The 19,555-nt window shown below is 39.0% G+C and overlaps 1 long non-coding RNA gene across 1 annotated transcript; it reads left to right on the top strand.

Moving 5' to 3' along the window:
* Positions 1–6,140: 6,140 nt before the first annotated feature.
* LOC127794997 (uncharacterized) lies at positions 6,141–19,203 on the top strand. Its single transcript, XR_008021728.1, has 4 exons — positions 6,141–6,378; positions 6,594–6,871; positions 16,712–17,198; positions 17,329–19,203. It is a non-coding gene; the product is annotated as an uncharacterized LOC127794997 (long non-coding RNA).
* Positions 19,204–19,555: the final 352 nt, after the last annotated feature.

Here is a 19,555-nt window from a genome sequence, read left to right as displayed (position 1 = left end):
AAACAATTTTTGTACTAAGATCAATCCACCTCACAATGTGGTGGTCCTAGTCAGTCCGTACCTAGTACGTTGTTCGATACTTTTTTGGTTTGCCCTTCCTAAGCTAGACACAGGGGTTTCTATATCACCTGTACCCAAGTCTCAAATCTTTACACGTAACTATTACACGTATTCTTTTCCAAGCGGCTATAGAATTTATAAAAGTAAAAGAAGACACAGAAAAGTTAATTCTGCTTCTTCTTCTAATTTATTTTGCCCCAGATCATCCATCCCCAAACCCCTAACCCCTCCCAATTTCATGCCATGTGGCGCTCAATTAGGTTTTCTGAGTGGCACCGAAATTTGACTCTAGCCTTGGCAAAAGTCAACTTTCATTGCCTTGAAAGTTGACTTCTACACAGGAAAGTCTACTCTCCAAGTCAGTAAGTCAACATTCGATCCGTCAATCCTCGAGACACTTCATACACAAGATGTAGTTACCAGATGCGACATTATATGGTGTGTGACTTTCTAGATTCACTATTCGCTAGTAATTAGATAGCACCGAAACCCTTTTTGGTACTGGCCAACCCCTTTGACCCATCACCAGAATCTCTCCATATCCCAATAACGATCTGATAATTCCTGAATAACGCCTAGCTATGGTTCAGGACAGGAGAGGAAGCAGTGAAGTCTCATTTCAAGTGAACATATTATAGATGACGATTACCGTATACTATAATTCTTCCATCACCTAACATCCCGACTGAGCAAGAGCCATGGAATGATAAACTCAAAAACTCAGTAACTATGTGTTTGACCTCGTTATTGTGACTAGATGTGTAACGCCCTTAAATTTCTCTTTACTTCTCATTTAAACAAGCTCAAAAAGTTATTACGCCCGCTTCACCAAAGACACCACATTCAAGGAATCTAAGAAGGGTCCATCAAAAAGGAGGGCACATACACAAAACCCAATTAGAAGTGTCATGCATATTCCTTGTTATTAGCAACGGAAGCCATACTCATATATCATTACTCATAAACATATACATGTTAGGGTCAACAGACCCACCATATCCCCTCAGGGGTATGACCTATAACATAAACAAAATGTAACTTAGTATTACACATCTCAAAACACCCCCAAGGACCTTATGGTTGAGGTAGTTCTGTACACACTTCTACCTCACGACTCCAACTTCACTTGACTTGCCCACCTCTTTAGCCTTACCCTTACTTAGAATGATGCAAACAAATATGAGCCATGAGGCCCAGCAAGTATAACTAGAAGAAAGTGAGCATGACAATCATGAATAACATTTAAGGCACTCATGCCACCCTCTTCACATTACTTTAAATGACAACAAGGTAAAACATGCATTCATTCTCATATGCAATCTTTTAAAATCGTAACCATGGGACTAAAGTCCAAAACCATGAGACCGAAATCCATATCATAACCGTAGGACTGAAGTCCTTCTTTGAGCTAAAGCTTTCTCTGCAAATATATCCTGCGGAATCCGCCTGTTGCGCGCATCATGAAGCCTTTAAACATTTTAAAACCCTTTTCACGTACACACTCCATGCATCATCATAACCATGCATATTTATAATTTCTTATCATATATAACTGTCACACGATTACCCAAGCAACATGCACACGAGAGCAAAACTCATGCAAGACAACATCAAACCCTCACATGCCCTCACTAAAACATCATTCCCAAAGGGAGATAAGGTGATACAAAACCCTATTTGAGACTTAGTAGGTATAAATGAGAATCATGAAAAGTTACCAGAATAACCACATAAGCTGCATGCAACCCGATCCTTCCATAATCAAGGGTTTACTTGTCCTGAACTTAAGAAATCAAGGCATCATAGAAGAAAGGGTAATAAAGTATTTAAGAGCATGCAAGATAGAAGGAAAATGAAATAATTACTAGAAAAGGGAAATAACTTGCAAAATGAGAAAATAACTTGCAAAATAGAAAGTTAAGAAGCATGAACTTGCCTTAGATATTTTTCCTTAACCCTTGCAACATACCAGGGTCACTGACATCATAGCCCAAGTCCGCACGCCACCTAAATCTTCCTAATCTCTCTAAAATTCTCCATTTTCCTCAAACAACCATCACATATATATAGGTTAAGAGGAAATAATGTTGTAAGGACTTCGTGGCAGTAGACAATTATCAATTTCTGGGACAAAAAAGTAGTTTGGACACATGGAATGGCATAAGGCAACAGGTAGTAGTGGTTGGCAGCCACATGGCAAGCAGCAGGGTCACCCACGCGCATGGGTGCCATTTAGCGCCTTGAAACGACGTCATTTTGGCACTTGGCTAGGTTTAAAAACCTAGCCATTTTTCCTTGCATGGTCGCGGGTTTGATCCCATGACCTCTCCCAGCCCTTCACACACGCGTACCAACTCGTCTACATGCTCCCTTGATTAAAATTGTGCATATTCTATATTTAAAGTGACTCGGCCACCAGTTTTCAAAATTACACTTAAACTCCAATATTTTTGAATAATTGCTAAAACTCCCTTGACCAAAAATAAATTAATTTTAATTTCTTCTACTTAATTCCTTACACACAAATTTACATTAATTCATAAATAAACAGGTCATTACAAGATGACACCTCAATAAACTCATTTCTTGATATTTAATCTGCCCTAGCTAAGGGCTGTCCTATCTCTTTAATAGTAGATCATATAGGATGTTCACCCCATCAATTACTGACGAGAGTGATAGATCCTATTCTCAAAACCTATCTCTATATACCAATAATACAGAACCAGATAGATGAACCTTTCCATATTCCAATTAGAAGGTTTGGCTCATTAGCAAATCCCGCACACCAATATACAAAATAATCGTGCTAGTTCAAATCCGAGGATTAACACACCATCGCATCCTAATGACATGAGCATTATCCACTATACCATGTGGTTTGTTATTGACATCACATTCGACTAGTTATTCCCCAACAACCACCCGTAGATCTACTAGCAACATCTCATATCACGTGGCGTGTGACACTCCACCCTCTCATCAACATCTCATACTGAACGAGGAAGTAACCCTTGTGTTAGTGCATACTCGACTAATTGGAGTCCTTATCCAAAGAATCTAAGGACTAGGAATAATTTAAGACATCCTTTTACCGGAGAATCCTATCACACAATCTCAACTCCTTGAGAATATGATTTTCAAACAGAATATCTAGGGACTTATTCATGTGTTAAACTGGAGAGCTCATAAATAAAGAAACTTTCCTTTTATAAATATATTCGATAAATATATATACGATAAATATATATAGTACATTTACTTGAAAATGTATCTAAGGAATCTAATCTAAGTGGGAGCGAGATGAGAGTTCCTAAATTTGTTTCACATGAACCTCAAATTAGAAAAAGTAGTCGTGGGCATATACTTGATGTTGTTTCTATTAGTGTTAGTTCACTTGATGCTAGATTTAGACGACATCTAGCAAATGTATTATGGGACTAATGATGTAAATCTTACAAATATAATAAAATGTATTTTCATATTTTTAGGTCATATCTTCATTCATACCTCTCAAATCTATATATATGAATGAGCCCTTAGATTTCCTAATGAAAGTCTTATTCTTAAGTATTAAGGATATGTGACAAAGACTTTCAGATTAAGAATTTCTTAAAATAATTTTCAATCCTTAGATTTCTCATAAAAGGGCTTTGATTAATCTATTACCAACCAGCATATAGGCTACTATCTTTGATTAGTATAAGATACTAATGATAAAAAAATGGTGAGTTGCATGCTATAATCCATGAGATGAATATAATAGACATGTTGATAGATGTTAGTTGAACATTTACTGAATGTGATGCAAGTGATAAATCACATGGCTGAGAGGATCTATGATCTATTACTAGTTTCGATTGGAGCTTGAAATTTGCCTTTACTAAGAACCGTTCGATTAGTGGGTGAGAGATGCACTGTGTGGTCTCTGTGCAGTGACGTATGGAGGCAGGTGATTACTAATGGGATCCATTAATCTCCATTATGAGGTGAACATCCTATGCAATTAGTGGTGATTATGGTTGCATAAACCCTTGGCCAAGGCGCACATGATTAGAAAGTTGTTTCCAATGTCAGAAGTAATTTCGATGTGTCATCTCGATCACACCACAACAGATCTTGGCATAGATATTGAGTTAGTGAGTTTGATCAGTCCATAACTCTCACTCAATCTGGATGTTAGTCGATAGAGAGATTATATTACACAGGAATCAAAAGGCCAAATAAATTCTCTTTTGAAGTATGACTTCATTATTGGTAGGATCACCCTGACATAATACTAGTTATCATTCAAGGTCTTTCGGGGTACATTGGGGAGATAGAGAGATTCTCGTTGTGGACCAAAGTGTTTGCTCGACGTCAAAGTGTTTGATGTGTCCAAATTGTTACTTAGTGGTGAACCTAGAAGATCATATGCATATCCGAGTGTAGTGATTGACTAAGTGATAAAAGATGTAATTAATTAATAATCATCATTAAGAGTTAATGATGACATCGTTAAGAGTTAACAAATCATGTTCAAATTAGCAGGAGCAATTGTTAAGAGTTGACAAGCATGCTGTTAAAAGTTAACGGGGGCCTTGGTTTCATTATGAGATAATGAAAATGTCATTAAGAGTTAATAGCGGACCTAGATGCAATTTGTGAAAACAAGGAACGAAGAAACAAAACTGGTCGACTAGCCTTGGAGACGCTCGATTGGATCATGCTGGTCGATATGTTGAGAAAACTATCGATTGATCCTTATTGATTCATTATGAATCAGTTAACCGGTTGCTTGCAAACTGTCGACTATTTCCTATAGCGAGAGTCGCGATTAGGCATGGTTTCTTTGTCGTTTTTGCAATGGATTCTATGGGATGTGTGGAAGCGAAGAAGGATGGAAGGACGACATGCCTGGGGCATGCCTCTCCTCTTCAAGTCATTGTCAAAATTAATCGAGTAATCTAAAATTCTAATTGAGTAATTTCTTGTTAATTTTGATCATTTTGAGATGATTTATATATTAAATATCTATTTCTAATATCTTTGTGAGCTTGTTTAGAGTGAAAAATTGGCAGTTACAAAGAGGAAATTTTTTATTCAAGGAATAAAGCATCATAGCATTTAAGATGGCAACACCATATAAATGGTTCGAGAATGAAGAAGAGAAAGATAACTAAACAGAAAGAAGAATTCAATCTAAAAATCTCAAATAACTTACTTTAAGTGTACTTTGTTCATATACATTCTTAGAAAGAAAAGAGAGATTGAGCTTACTCTATCTTTTTTCACCTTTGTAACCTAGGAGAAGCAACTATATTTTGTTATATTTTTATTTCAAAACTTCTTTTGTATATCTTGTAATCATATTTATTTGTGATTTGTAAAAGGTATACCATATCCTTGCAAAAAGTAATAGTTGTGGCTGATTCTATTAAAAATCAGTTATAAGAAGGTTTGTAGCTAATCCTCTTGAAAAAGTTATCAAAATAAGTTAGTTGATTAAATTCTTGATGAGAAGTTAAGGTAGTGGAGTAGGCTGCTAGCCAAATCACTATAAAATTTTTGTGCTACATTCTTTAAGATTTCTTTAATATTTTTCTTTCAATTAAATTGTGAAATTTTTCAAAAGTGAGGCTTAATTCACATCGCCTTCTCTTAAGCTAGCCATGCTTTACACCCATATTTGTTTTACTCAATACCTAACACAAGTTAACTCGAGTTGTGATTTGAAAGATAGTTAAATCAGTCTTCCACACTTCATTCACTTGAATATTATAAAATTCCTACTTAAACAACTGTGAATCATGTGAATACTTAATGGCCTCACTCGAATATTTGAGATATTTAAAAATTGATTATTTGATACATAAATAATTAAAGTTTTGCATCAATATCATCATCAAAATATTAAATCAACAATATATATTTAAGTTATTTGATTTTACATATTTTAATAAATTCACATATTTTTTTATTTTACATATTAAAATCATTCAATGAATTTTCATATTTTATTGTATTTTCCTAAATATTTCTGTCAAACTCTATATAAACTTTCTAACCTTAAGACTACCAAAGAGCCTGTATTAGTTTATTCTGGGACATTTTTCTACCTTCCTTGAGGGGGCGTTCAAGGCCTCCCAATTCTTAAGAAGCCGACCCTTCGATTCTCAGCAGGGGAGGCCTCGCCGTCAACGCAACAGCCATCAGTCGGAGTCTGTCTTTGCCGTCGGTCGGAAAACCCAAAGAAATCCCACGAGTTTATTATTATGAGGACAGAATTGAGTTTTAGGGATGAATTTCCTACCCCCATTGCCATTTGTGTTCTGTGAGGTGATGTTGTTTGTTCATTTTTATCCGATAGGCATTTTTATGTTCGATGGGTTCATCCGTATCCGGTTGTTATGTCCATTTCTCCCCAGTTGTTTGCTTAAATTTATCCAAGACTCCCCCATGTTTCTGCATTTTTAATTTCCTTTCACGAGGTTTATTCATAATCCGACGGTTTGCCCCCATTTTCTCATGTTCTGAAATTTTCAATTCCTCAGGTGTCTCCTTTTCAAAAGAAGAGACAGTAGAGTTCCTCCACTTCAATTCCTTCTTAGCACCAGCCAATCCCATCCTGTTTCCGGGTTGACTGCAAGGTGCCCATCTTCTCGAGTAAATTTTAATGTTTCAATAATGCAACTTTCAACTGCAAGGTTGTCATGTTGGTTGGAGGGGATAAGCTTTCACCTGGTGTTAACGAACAATAGTCCTCAACCTCAATGATTCCAGTGTTGCATGAACCTGCTGAAATTCTTTAGATGATGCCTGCTTTTCAGAGGTGATGCAATTCTTTATTTTCACAATCTCACAAACTAGCTATAGTAAAGTACAACTAAATCGATAACTTCCAACACTAGCATCCAACAACGTATGATAATTTAATGACAAGGAGATGTGGAATGGAATTATAAAATTCAGCTGCGGGAGGCAACCAGGGCACATCCTTGATGATGTAATCCTTCCCTCTCGGTCACAAGCTGCAACAAATGTTGGTTTTGTGTCTGCATATCTCATTTGCTTGACCCATACTCCACAAATGAGATACAAAACATTTCTAAAAGCACTGGTTCAAGCAGCCTTTTATTAGTACAACAGCTAGTTGCAGCAGTGGATCTTCCCCAAATAAAGTGGAATTTTATAAAACGTTGGTTCAACCATTGTTTTTGAAAGAGCTAGTTGTACCAACATTTTATCAATTAACCATTGGTTGCCCCAGTGGATCTTTCCCAGAACTGGTGGTTGATCTAGTGATTTTTCTCCACTTCAAACCTACCATGCCTGGTGATGTGGTGGTGAGAGTAGTTTCGGTTGCTTAGTGTTGTTGTCGAAATACAACAATAAATTTATAGCTACGAGAAAGTGTTTGTCTTGAGTCTCTAATCTTTGGGAGACCTGTAAAACAGAAGACAACTAGGGGCCCGAGGTGTCTCTTGCATGGGCCCTTCGATGTTTAAGTTAGTGTCAGCCGAAAAATAAAGAAGTATTTTGGTAGCTTGTGTAGGAGTTCTTGCATACCTCGATTGGAGGGTGACTCCCTATTTATAGAGGTAAGACTCACAGGTGGAGGAAAATTTGCATCTTTTGGGGTTGTTTGTTCCTGATCTTTAGGCAAAGATCTCGGAAGTGAATTGTCACATTCTTGATGGGCCATAATTTGAGGGTCCCCCGAAGACTATATCTTTGGGACTCAAGAGGCCTCTCTCTTTGAGCTTCTTTCTCTTGGGCCTGTCTTGTGTTTGGGCCCATTTTTTCAGGCATATCAATTGCTTTTCACTCTTTCCTTTGGGTTTTCTGGAGGGAAGAGAAATTGTCAAATTGCCCTCTCTGGGAGACTTTCTCAAGGGATCTTTCTTGATGTCAATATTTTCTGTCTCGTGGGTTTTTTGTTTCTCATCCGCTTGAAGTGCATATTTTAGTGTTCTAGGCTAGTGGCCTTATGACTCGAAGTTTGAGAGTTTGAAAGCTTATTGCCATTCTGGTCGATAACTTGGAGAACCTTCTTGGTCCTTTGAAGTCTTATTCATGTGGCTGAGGGAACCCTGATGTGATTGAAAGTATTTGGATATTGAGGATCCGGTTCAGTTGATGAGAACTTAACATTGGTTACTTTTTGAGAGATAAAGCCATAATGCTAATATGGTAATCTCGTTTTTGGAGTTCTTGCCCATTCTTCCGTGTGGAGGTTCCTCCAGCTTGGCTAGATGGACTTTAGGGGTTTTTGTTTACTATATCTGTGTACTATTTGCAGTAAAATCATTTTCTCTTTTGTGGCTTCTTGTGTTATTCCTTTCTAGAGTTAGGGTTTGCTCCCCAATCTTTTGCGAAGTATCGATGTAATTTCATAGTCATTCAGTCTAAATGCTACATGAAGAACATAAGCCAGATGATAGAATGGGATGATCTAGGATGTAGAAGATCATAAAATGAGTGATTTGGCATTTGTCGAAGGATTCTTGTATTTTGTATTTTTGGTGGGTCTTTGTTTTCTATAACCCATTGGTTCTCATGACCCCCGTTTGTCTTGGATGATGAACCCTAGATCATGTTTGTGCATTTTCTCACTTCTGATGCTTGGTTTACCCTAGATCATTCTCATTCTTTTAGTTCATCTAGTTCATGTGCAGCCTACGCGTGAACAAGCCCTGCTAACAGCTCTTTGTCTAATTATTTTCATATTTCCTACTCGACAATGGTCAGAATTTGGGAATATCAATATCAAAGGTCTTCACTCCTGTCTCGTGATTCACTATGCATCTGATATGAAGGAATGAGGGTAATTTGTTTATTTGTTTTTTTTCAAAAAGATAAAACATCCTTTACGCCTATAGAGGATTCTCTAACCTAAGTGAAAACACTAGTAGCTCCTTCCCCAACTTTTGCAAATGAACCTTGTTCAAGCGCAACATAAATGATCACCGTTTATGCCACATGTTCGATTGTGAGAGAAAAGGGCTTGGCTATGCGAAGTGGACAAAAAGGGTTAGGTCCCAAAATAGGGATTGTTGATTTGTATCACAAGGCTTTGTTTCGGTTTTCTATGCTGTTCTTGTGCTTTTTGAGCATTTGATTCTAGGTTTGTGTTTGTTTCTCTATGTAACATGTTAGTAACTCACATATCATATAAAATTTCATAGTTTAGCTTTTGAATCATAAATTGTTCAAAACTTTTAAGGTTTACTTGTCTTGACACTTACACTTCACTTTTTCTTAGAGAAGGGGTATTATGCTTGCTCCTAATCCTTTGTGGATGATGGACCCTAGATCATTCGTGTGCTTTTGCGCTCTTGGTTTTAATTTGACTCTAGGTCTTTCTAGATCATTCATACGCATTTATTGCTTTTGATTCTGGGTTATCTTAGATTGTTGTCGTGCTTTTTCAATTTTGGTTTTTAATCTGGTATCGCGCATTTTGCCCTTTTGATGTTAGGTTTTGCCTCTATCATTCTTGTGATTTTTGCTTTTTCAATTTTTAGACTATTCTTACGCTTTTGTAGTTTGATTTTTGGATAATGAAATCGAGATCATTCTAACGTATTCCATGCTTCAATGCTAGGCTTTAGGTAATGAACCCTAGATCGTTCTCGCATCCACGCTTCAATGCTAGACTTTAAATAATGAACCCAATTTCACGTTTCAATACTAGGTTTGCTTGTTAACCAGAGTTTTGGGTCCTTTTTTCATGCATCCATTGTCTTGAAAAACAAAATACACAAAAAGGAAATTGCAACACGGTAAAAGTTATTTCATTCAAGTATTATTAAATGACATATATAACTGCTAACACTCTTAATCTTGATTATGATACTTCCTTGAAGTGTATATAAGTGTTATGAATTCCTTTGTGGGCTTTAGGCATTCGAGCAGTGAAACATGCTTCGTGGACTCATGTTTCATTGGATTGTTGTGACCTCTTGGATCTGACAGTGTTCTTCTAGTAAGAACGCTTAGGCGGGAATCACCAGAATAAAGGGAGGGAATGAAGAAGAATTAGGAGGGAGAGAATTGTAGAATTAGGGGGAAGAATTTGAATAGGAATCAATTCAAAAGTATTTGATCCTTACAATTGAATTGGGCCGAGCTTTATATACTCGGTTCTTAGCGGTTGGCGCCAACAACCTGGCTCTCATACCGCCTTTGATTTGCTACACATTCTAGTAATGACACCCGCCACTCCAACTATATTTTTATTATAGTAAGACCCCCTTAGGTACACGACAACTCCCCTCTCCTTGAATTAATTCGTGTCCCCAAGAATGGTAAGTAAGCTCGCTGTGTTGGGAAACTGATTGAAGAATTCTGGAAGGTATTCCCACGTACTGCTATCGGGGTGTAGGGTAGACCATTGGACCAGCACTTGAGTGATAGGGGCCCCTTGCTGGAAGATGACCCGCTTGTCTATGACAGTGACTAGTTGGATAGCTGGCTCTGGTTCACGGATGGTAATTGGTAGGGGATGGCTGGCGACCTGAAACCCAGTAGCTTTCCGTAGAAGGGACACATGAAATATCGGGTGTATTTGGGTTCCTTCGGGTAGCTGCAATCTGTAAGCAACTGGTCCCACTAGTTCAGTGATTGGGTAAGGTCTGTGGAATTTGGGACTAAGCTTGGTCACCTTGTGCTGTAGGATGGATTTGAGTTGGGGTTGGTTGAGCTTGAGGTACACTTCGTCTCCTACCTCGAATTCACGTTCACTTCTCTTCTTATCGGCTATCAGTTTCGTTCGATTCTGAGCTTTGGCCAATTCCGTTTTCAGATTCTGTAAGACCTCCTGTCAGTGTTGTAAGTAGGAGTCCACATTTTCCACTGAAGTTGGCTCGCTACCCATCCACACTAAATTGGGTTTGTACCTGTATAAAGCCTCAAATGGTGTCATCCCTATGGAATGATGGTGGCTGGAATTATACCACCATTGTGCCAAGAATAGCCATTTATTCCATCCTTTAGGTTGCGCAAAACAAAAGCATCTGAGATAGGCTTCCAAGCATTGGTTGACTCGTTCTGATTGGTCATCAGTCTCAGGATGGTAGGCAGTTGACATAAGAAGCTTAGAACCCAATGCTTTGAACAACTCCCGCCTAAATAAGCTGGTAAACACCTTATCCCTATCTAAAATGATTGAGGAGGAACCCCGTGCAGCTTCACTATCTGATCCAAGAATTCTCTGGCTACTTCTGGTGCTGTGAAGGGATGAGCGAGACTAAGGAAATGGTTGTACTTAGTCAACTTGTCTACCACGACTAGCACGCAGTTCTTTCCTTCTGAGCGTGGCAACCCTTCGACAAAATCCATTGTAATGTGAGCCCAAGCTCGATTAGGTATTGCCAGTGGTTGCAATAGACTTGGTTTAGCCACTAATTCATGTTTGCACCTTTCGCAAATGTCGCACTTAAGTACATACTCCATCACCGGTTTTTTTAATCCAGGCTAGAAAAAGACCAATTTCACCTTTCTATATGTATTTTGGATCCCAGAGTGTCCTCCTAAAGGAGAGTCATGCATCGTTTGGAGTATCCTTCCCCTCAGCGCCTCACAATCTCCTATTACCAATTGTCCATGATACCGAATGAGACTGTTATTGAAGGTGTAACCTTGCTTGTTGTTGGGGTCTAGACTCAATTGTTCCAACAATTCCTTTGTCCACGAATTCTTGTCATAACTACTTGTGACTTCTTGGTACCAATCCGGGATCACTGTCGATGTGACTGCACATTGCCCTTCCTCATGGCACCAGGATAACGTGTCGGCTGCCACATTCTCCTTCCCCTTTCGATATTGAATCATAAATTCCAATCCCATTAGCTTAGACATCCCCTTTCTCTGTAAATTAGTATTCAACTTTTGTTGAGACAAGAATTTGAGGCTTTTGTGATCAGTCTTTATGATAAACCGCCCTACCTCCAAGTAATGCCTCCATTTTTTGACTGCCATAAGGACTGCCAATAGCTCCTTATCATATGTACTTAGCCTCTGATGCCTTATGGCCAAGGCTTGGCTCATAAAAGCCAAAGGTCGCCCATCTTGAGATAGAATAGCCCCCACTCCTGTACCACTCGCATCTATCTCTAGTGTAAACGGTTTGTTGAAGTCAAGAATGCCGAGTATCGGCACCTCACTCATGGCTTTTTTAAGGTTTTCAAATGCAGCTTCTGCTTTTTCACTCCACTTAAAACCATCATTCTTCAATTGGTCAGTTAATGGCTTGCTTATTACCCCATAGTTTCTTAGGAAATGCCTGTAATAACCTGTCAGTCCCAGAAAGCCCCTTAGAGATCGAATATTCCCAGGTTTTGGCCATGACAACTTCTTAGGATCAGTGCTAACTCTAGCACTAGAGATGACATAACCCAAGTACTCCACCTGCGTCTGAGCAAAGGAACATTTGGACTTTTTGATGCACAGCCGATTGAGTCTAAAGGACTTGAAATGTAGCTCTAAGGTGCTCTAAGTGTTGGGTGAAAGAGGCGCTATATATGAGGATATCATCGAAGAATACCAAAATAAATTTGTGGAGGTAGGGTTTAAAGATATGGTTCATAAGGGCTTGGAAGGTTGCGGGGGCATTGGTTTAACCAAAAGGTATTACGGTAAATTCATAATGCCCATGGTGAGTTCTAAAAGCGGTCTTAGGAATGTGTAAGGGGTGCATCCGAAATTGGTGATATCCAGATCTAAGGTCAAGTTTAGAAAATACCGAAGCATTAGCTAGTTCATCGAGTAAATCCTCAATGATAGGGATAGGAAATTTATTTTTTATGGTGATGCTATTGAGTTGGCGGTAATCAATGTAGAAAGTTCCATCATTTTTCTTAACTAAAAGGACAGGAGATGCAAAAGGGTTTCTGCTAGGTTGGATCAAGGATTAGTCGAGCATTTCTTTGACCATGGTTTCAATCTCAGTTTTAAGTTTAGGAGGATATCTATATGATCGAATATTGATGGGTTCTACATTGGATTGAAGGGCAATTGTGTGATCAAAGGGTCTCTTAGGAGGAAGGCTGTTAGGTTCTGCAAATAAGTCCCCGAACTCAATAAGTAGTGCATCAAGAGAAGATAATTCCTGTAACTGCCATTGGTTGGTCGTTGGGATGCTATTGGCCATCGTCCCTTAACCTCTTGGTTCTTCCCAATCCACATAAGCCTCAATGGTAAAAAGTTGAGCCACCTGGGACATCTTATACTTCAGTAATTTATGCAGCCTTCTTCCTCTGATCAATTTGCACACCCCTATCTCCACATTTCCTTGCAACGTAATTCTCCTGTCGAAGCTAATGGGGCTAACTTCTCTCATCTAATCAACTCCCAACACTATTTGGTAGCCTCCTAATTTAAGTAATCTGAGATCAGCTTCGAAGCATTCCCCTTGCATTGTCCAGCAAAACCCTAGATATGCCGACTTACTCAACACTCGACTTCCGTTAGCTACGGTTACCGCTAATGGTTGAGTGTTGGAAAGCTCACACTTCATCTTTCTCGCAGTTCCCTCATTAATGAAGCTATGTGTGCTTCCACTGTCAATCAATACCATGAGTGACCCCTCCGGTACCCTCCCTTCTACCTTGATTATTTTACTGCTAGCCACCCCTTTAATAGCATGGAGAGAGATAGTGCCATTATCTTCCTCTTCTCCCTCCTCTTTGGCCACAAAATTTTCCTCCCCTATATCATTCTCCACTTCGCCTCCTTCCAGTAATAACAATTGTCTGCCATAGCGATGCCTAGGGTAGTACTTATCACCGCATTGGTAACACAATCCGAGAGGCCTCGTTGGCTCCATCACCCTTCCCCCTTGTTGCATCGTATTAGTTGGAGGCGGCAAAACAGATGGCTTCGTTACTGATCCTGTTCTGTACATCTCTCTTAACGGACCTCTTCCCACAGTTGGAGATGGGACGGATCCCTATCCCCTCGCCTAAGTCCTCTGTACCTTCATTATAGCTTCTACATTCATCTCCTGAAGTAAAGCACTCTCTACTGCTTCTTGTACCGTTCGGGGCTTGGTCATCTTCACTACGGACCGTAACTCCTCATTCAAACCGCTCAGAAAACTCGACACGAAGTAATCTTCGATCAAGTAGGGATTGGGGCTCAACATCTGAGACTTTAGTTCCTCGAATCTGAGCTGGTACTCTTGCACCGAACCATTTTGCTTCATCTTATTAAATTCCTCCACGATGTCCATGGTCCTTTTTTCTCCGAACCGTTCACTTATTCCCTTGACAAATTCCTCCCAATTACAATCCTCCCTAACTCGTGACCAGCCTTGGTACCACACATCCCCTATGTCGTTCAAATATGCTATTGCTAGGCTGATCTTCTGGTCCTCAGCCACCCGGTGTATCCCAAATAGTTTCTCACATCGACATAACCACCGACGAGGTTTCGCCTCGTCAAACACAGGTAATTCTAATTTTGGTAGAGGAAAATTAGAATTCACCTGAGTTTCCGGTCTCCTTCCCATTCCAATGTCTTCCAAAGCTGTCGGATCACCCTCCGCTTCCGACGAGCCAACCATTCTTCGGCTCGTACCAGCTCTTGGTAAAATTGGATTCGACCTTTTCTCTCGGAGGAAAATTTGGAGATAGTCTTACCTGAGCTTGACTCGAGAACATGAGCATGAACTGCTGCATCTGATCACGCAGCATATTGCTATGCTCTCTCATCTCCTTTCTGATGTGGTTGCGCATATCCCCACGCAACCGATACGTTACCTCTTCCAATCTCCGATCGATCACTGAGCCCAATGATTCCTCCATTGATCTGACTCGAGTCTGAACATCCATCACCGTAGCCGACACTTGCTGAAGCTGCAGTTCCATCTGCCATTGCTATTGCCTCAATTTCCTTGGAAACCAGGAGCGGATGCTCTGATACCAATTCTCATGACCTCTTGGATCCTACAGTGTTCTTCTAGTAAGAACGCTTAGGCGGGAATCACCAGAATAAGGGGAGGGAATGAAGAAGAATTAGGAGGGAGAGACTTGTAGAATTAGGGGGAAGAATTTGAATAGGAATCAATTCAAAAGTATTCGATCCTTACAATTGAATTGGGCCGAGCTTTATATACTTGGTTCCCAACGGTTGGCGCTAATAGCCTAGCTCTCATACCGCCTTTGATTTGCTACACATTCTAGTAAAGACACCCGTCACTCCAACTATACTTTTATAACAGTAAAACCCCCTTAGGTACACGACATGGATCAATAAGAACTTCTATTCTCTTCTTGCCTCGAGTTATGCCCCTTGTATCTAGGGTAGTTGGTCTGTTCATCCCTCTGGGCATTTGTGTCCACGAATTCTCCTAGTTCCCCCAAGGGATTCATGTGATCGCGTTTGTTTATTTTCTGTACATATTGTCTTTTATTTTGCATAGTGTTTGTTGCGATACCCATTTACAAGTCTTGTATTTCCAATATCGCGTTCCTAAAATGATCAACATATTCTCTGAGGGTTTCTTTACTACTTTGTCAGATGCTAAGAAGATATGTACAATCTTTCCTTCTAAGGTTGTTAATAATGAATGCTTTGAGGAATTTTGCCCTTAATTAATCAAAGGAGGAGATGGATCCCTTAGCAAGGCCATTGAACTAGGCACAAGCATGAACTGTTAGTGTTAAGAGAAAAAACCTGTCACATGATTGCATCATCCCATCCATGAAGTAGCATAAGGACTCATTGCTCTGAACGTGATCACATGAATCCCTTTTCCCCAAATATGTAGCCAATTGAGGCATCTTAAACTTCTTGGGAAGAGATTTCTCCATTATCTTTGAAGTAAAGGGGATTTTCTTTCTTTGGTGCTCCTTTTAAGCCTGTACCAATCGTTTTTGCTCTAAAATTTCTTCTATCATTCTTTTCATGTCCATTGTCTCTTGCTTTGATGCACGAAAACGGATTGAAGACGTTTCGGCATTTCCTGTTTTAGAAACTTAAAAAACATCCAAAAACCTTTTTGGGGTGTTTATGTAATTTCAGAAACGTTTTGGGGGCCCGTTTCGTAATAAATTTGAAATATCAAAAATGTGTTTCCTGTGACGAACACCGGTTAGACTCTCTCGACTTATGCCCTAGCCTAGCCCTAATTCCTCTGAAATTCTGAATCTTCTTGACTCCTCTTGACTCTCTGATCGACTGTCCGTACTCATTCTTCCCCTTGTCGGCTAGTTGCTCGATGCTCGGTGTTGCTATCGATTCACAACTTCAATTGCTTTGTTGCTTGGTGCTCAGTGCCGCCATCAAACTATCAGTGATACAAATTGAGATTTTCGTTCTTGGTTTCGCCTTTTTCGTCCTACACAAATCAATTCACAACTTCTTGCTTGATGTCATCGTTGATTGCTCTGCCTGCCGTTGATTGCTTTTCCTGTCGTCGATTGCAATTGATTGCTCTGTATGTATTGAATAACTATTTTTTATATTAACAATTATATTTGCAAAAAAACCCCTATATCTTTTTTATTTACGCTTTTACCCTGCATTTTTGTTTCCTACTTTTTTTGCAAAATGCCATTTCCCTATTTTTTTTTCGTATCGGAAATGTTTTACGTATCCGTTGCCGTGCAACCTAGGTCTCTTGAGCACTGAATGCAAACTGGTTGTTTGTTTTTGGTACCCTCCTAAGGTGGCCTCTGAGTAGTGCTCAGCTTCCTCCAACAATCATGCTGTCCACCATTTTCGAACATTGCTTCTTCTGAGGAGGTTCTTCTTCAGCAAGAGGCTTCTGGGTTGCCTGCTTGTTCTCTCAGAGCGGGGTTGGCTATTGGAGTCTTTCAATAGTCTTTTTCTAGGGAGATCTTTGGGAGAACTGGATCTTCCTGTATTCCCGGGAGAGTAATTGGGATTGACCCTCCTGGACTCCTGATAAGGAGGTTCTGCTAGGTATGCGGGAGAGGGGCATTGGGTATAATATTTTGCAACAAGCCTGCCATCTCTTGAAGAACTTGTACTCTCTCCTCGTACTGCTTCCAGAGAGCTTCATAGTCGGTGAGGGGGACAGTGAGAGGAGCTGACCTGGAGCTTGTACACTATGGGTCAAGCATATGAAGATATGCAAACACAGAACCAAGATGTGTTATTTATAAATTGATAGGGAAGATTATAATATCAAGGTTTGTGCCCTAGTTGCTTTCTGCAGTTGAATTTTTTATTCTGTTCTGCATTTTATTTTCATTACATTATCATATTTTATTTGATGCTAGTGCTGTAGCTCATGATTTAGTTATTTGTTTTATACTGCAGCTAGTTTCTGAGATTGTGAGTATGAAGCAGGAGCAAAGCCTTTTGCTCTCTGAAAAGCAGGTAAAATTTGAGGAATTGCTGTGGGTTCATTCAACACTAGAATCTCCAAAGTTGAGGATTGCTGTCAGTGAGCCCCAGAGAAGATTCATTGGTAAGTCAGTGGTCAAAGTTGCCACTTATTCCCTCCAACAATATGGCAACCTTGCAGATGGAAGTTTGTATCACTGAAGCAGTAAAATCTTCTTAAGAAGAAAGACACCTAGCGTAGAAACTGCAATATGGTACTTTGCTGGTGCTGAGAAGGAATTGAAGTGGTTAAAATCTGCTGGCTCTTCTTCTGAGAAGGAATATGAGCAAATACAGGGAAAAATGGATGAAGTCCAATTGGAGTTGGAAGAGGAAAGCTGCTTGTCTTTATTTTTTTTTACCTTTAAGGACATTATTTTGTTTGAAGGCTTGAAGCCAAGTTCCCCTATTCAATGAACTTATTTATTTATTTATTTTTGTGTCATATTGGGTTTCAGTTGATTTGATATGATAAATTCCTTGATCAATGGCTGCCCTCATGAATGCTATAGTCCTTGTCCAAGCATGGGCATGTGGTGCGGGTTTGAAATGGTCAATGCATGTTTTTTCTTTTTAGGGCTAAACAAATGGTCAATGCATCTGCTTGTGAAGAATGAGTGGCATTGGATTAGCAAAATTGTCTTGATTAGATGCAAAAAATTGACTGTTATCATTTTCTGTTGGCTATAAACTCACCAAACGTTTGATCAAATGGCCCTGTAGAAAATAAACATTGTGAAAGGAAGGAGTATTGATCTGTTTGTCATTTGATTTTTTATTCGATCAGGTGTAACTAATTACTCGTGTTTCATGGACTTGGCAATTTATTGGCAAGTTTGCACATAATTGTCTTATTCAAAATCCAACCTAGTGAAATAAGTATGGTCTTGAAATTCAATGGATTGCTTTCTTTTTTCAAGAGTTGTTTGGTTTTCCTGGTATTGACTATTTTCTTTCTGGGTGGATGTTGAGCTTGTGTTTATTTCATGCCTCTCTTTTTCTTTTCTAGTTGATGTTTCTACTCATGTGCCAAGGTAATGATTTGGTTTTCACGAAACTGTGATTATCATACCATTCTGTTTGTGTAGGATCCATCTATACAGGCCTCAACCGAAATGTATCAGCTGAGGTATCATGTTCAAATATAGTGACACTACTTCAATCCATGCCATTCTGGGCTGAGAATTTATGATTTAGAATACTATACTTGTTATGCTTTTCACAGTAAAGAAAACGTTGAGCAGTATCTCGATCAATTAAAGGAATTTTATCAACTTTTGATTCTGGTACAGCCTTCCGTTCGAATGTCATTATGATGCTTTGAGTTTGGAAAGTTAGCTAGCTTCAATGGTTTCATTGTTAATTAGTTGAACAGTATACAGACAAAATCCTCCAATTAATTTCTCGAAAGAAATTTTCTTATTCTTTTTATTTTTTGGATTATGAAAACTTGTTCGTAAAACACTTAGTTTTTGCTTGTGCTTTTAAACAATGAAGTGGGAAAAAGTTGAATTTGCAGATAGCAGAGGATTTGAGAGTAGATGAGTGGCAGTGATGCTAAACAGGCTGTGAAAAATGATGCTTTTGCTCTGGTTCTCTTTCTTTTTCAACTTAACCATGGTTCTTTCTGGGCTTGGGCAACCTGGGCAATAAATATAAAGAAAAAAGGCGCAGTGTATATATGCACAGATTTTATTGCTAAAAGTGAAAAAGAAAGAGCACTTATTTGATCTGAACTTCTTTTATGAAAAGAACTGTGTTTTGTCCAAAGCAGATAGGATTCGAAATGATTGATGCCTTTCCTGTTTCATAGGGGAAACCGATGGATATAGTTAATTGCAAAGCACTTTTCGAAGAAGGTATATTAACCTTTCTTTTTTTATTTGTTTGTATTCTTGTACATGTTTACACATGCATTCAGAATACATAAGCTTGTATATAAGCTCTTAGTATTATGTCAGGCTTTGTTGGTGATGTTTCTGTTTTCTCAGAAAAGCCCCAAAGTTTCATGAATTTGAGCAGTGAATCTGCAAGTTACTGGGACAGTTTCATGCATTAATTTTCTGGTATCATCTTTGATGTTTTATTTATTGCGTGGTCAAATCATTTTTGTATCCTTTAGAATGATAATTAGTATAGTGTTATATGCCATAAAAGGTAT

Source organism: Diospyros lotus, chromosome 2 (assembly GCF_014633365.1).
Source record: "Diospyros lotus cultivar Yz01 chromosome 2, ASM1463336v1, whole genome shotgun sequence".
In the NCBI taxonomy this organism is placed as follows: Eukaryota; Viridiplantae; Streptophyta; class Magnoliopsida; order Ericales; family Ebenaceae; genus Diospyros; species Diospyros lotus.
Note: the sequence above shows the minus strand (reverse complement) of the source record. Positions and strands in the feature narration are given on the sequence as shown.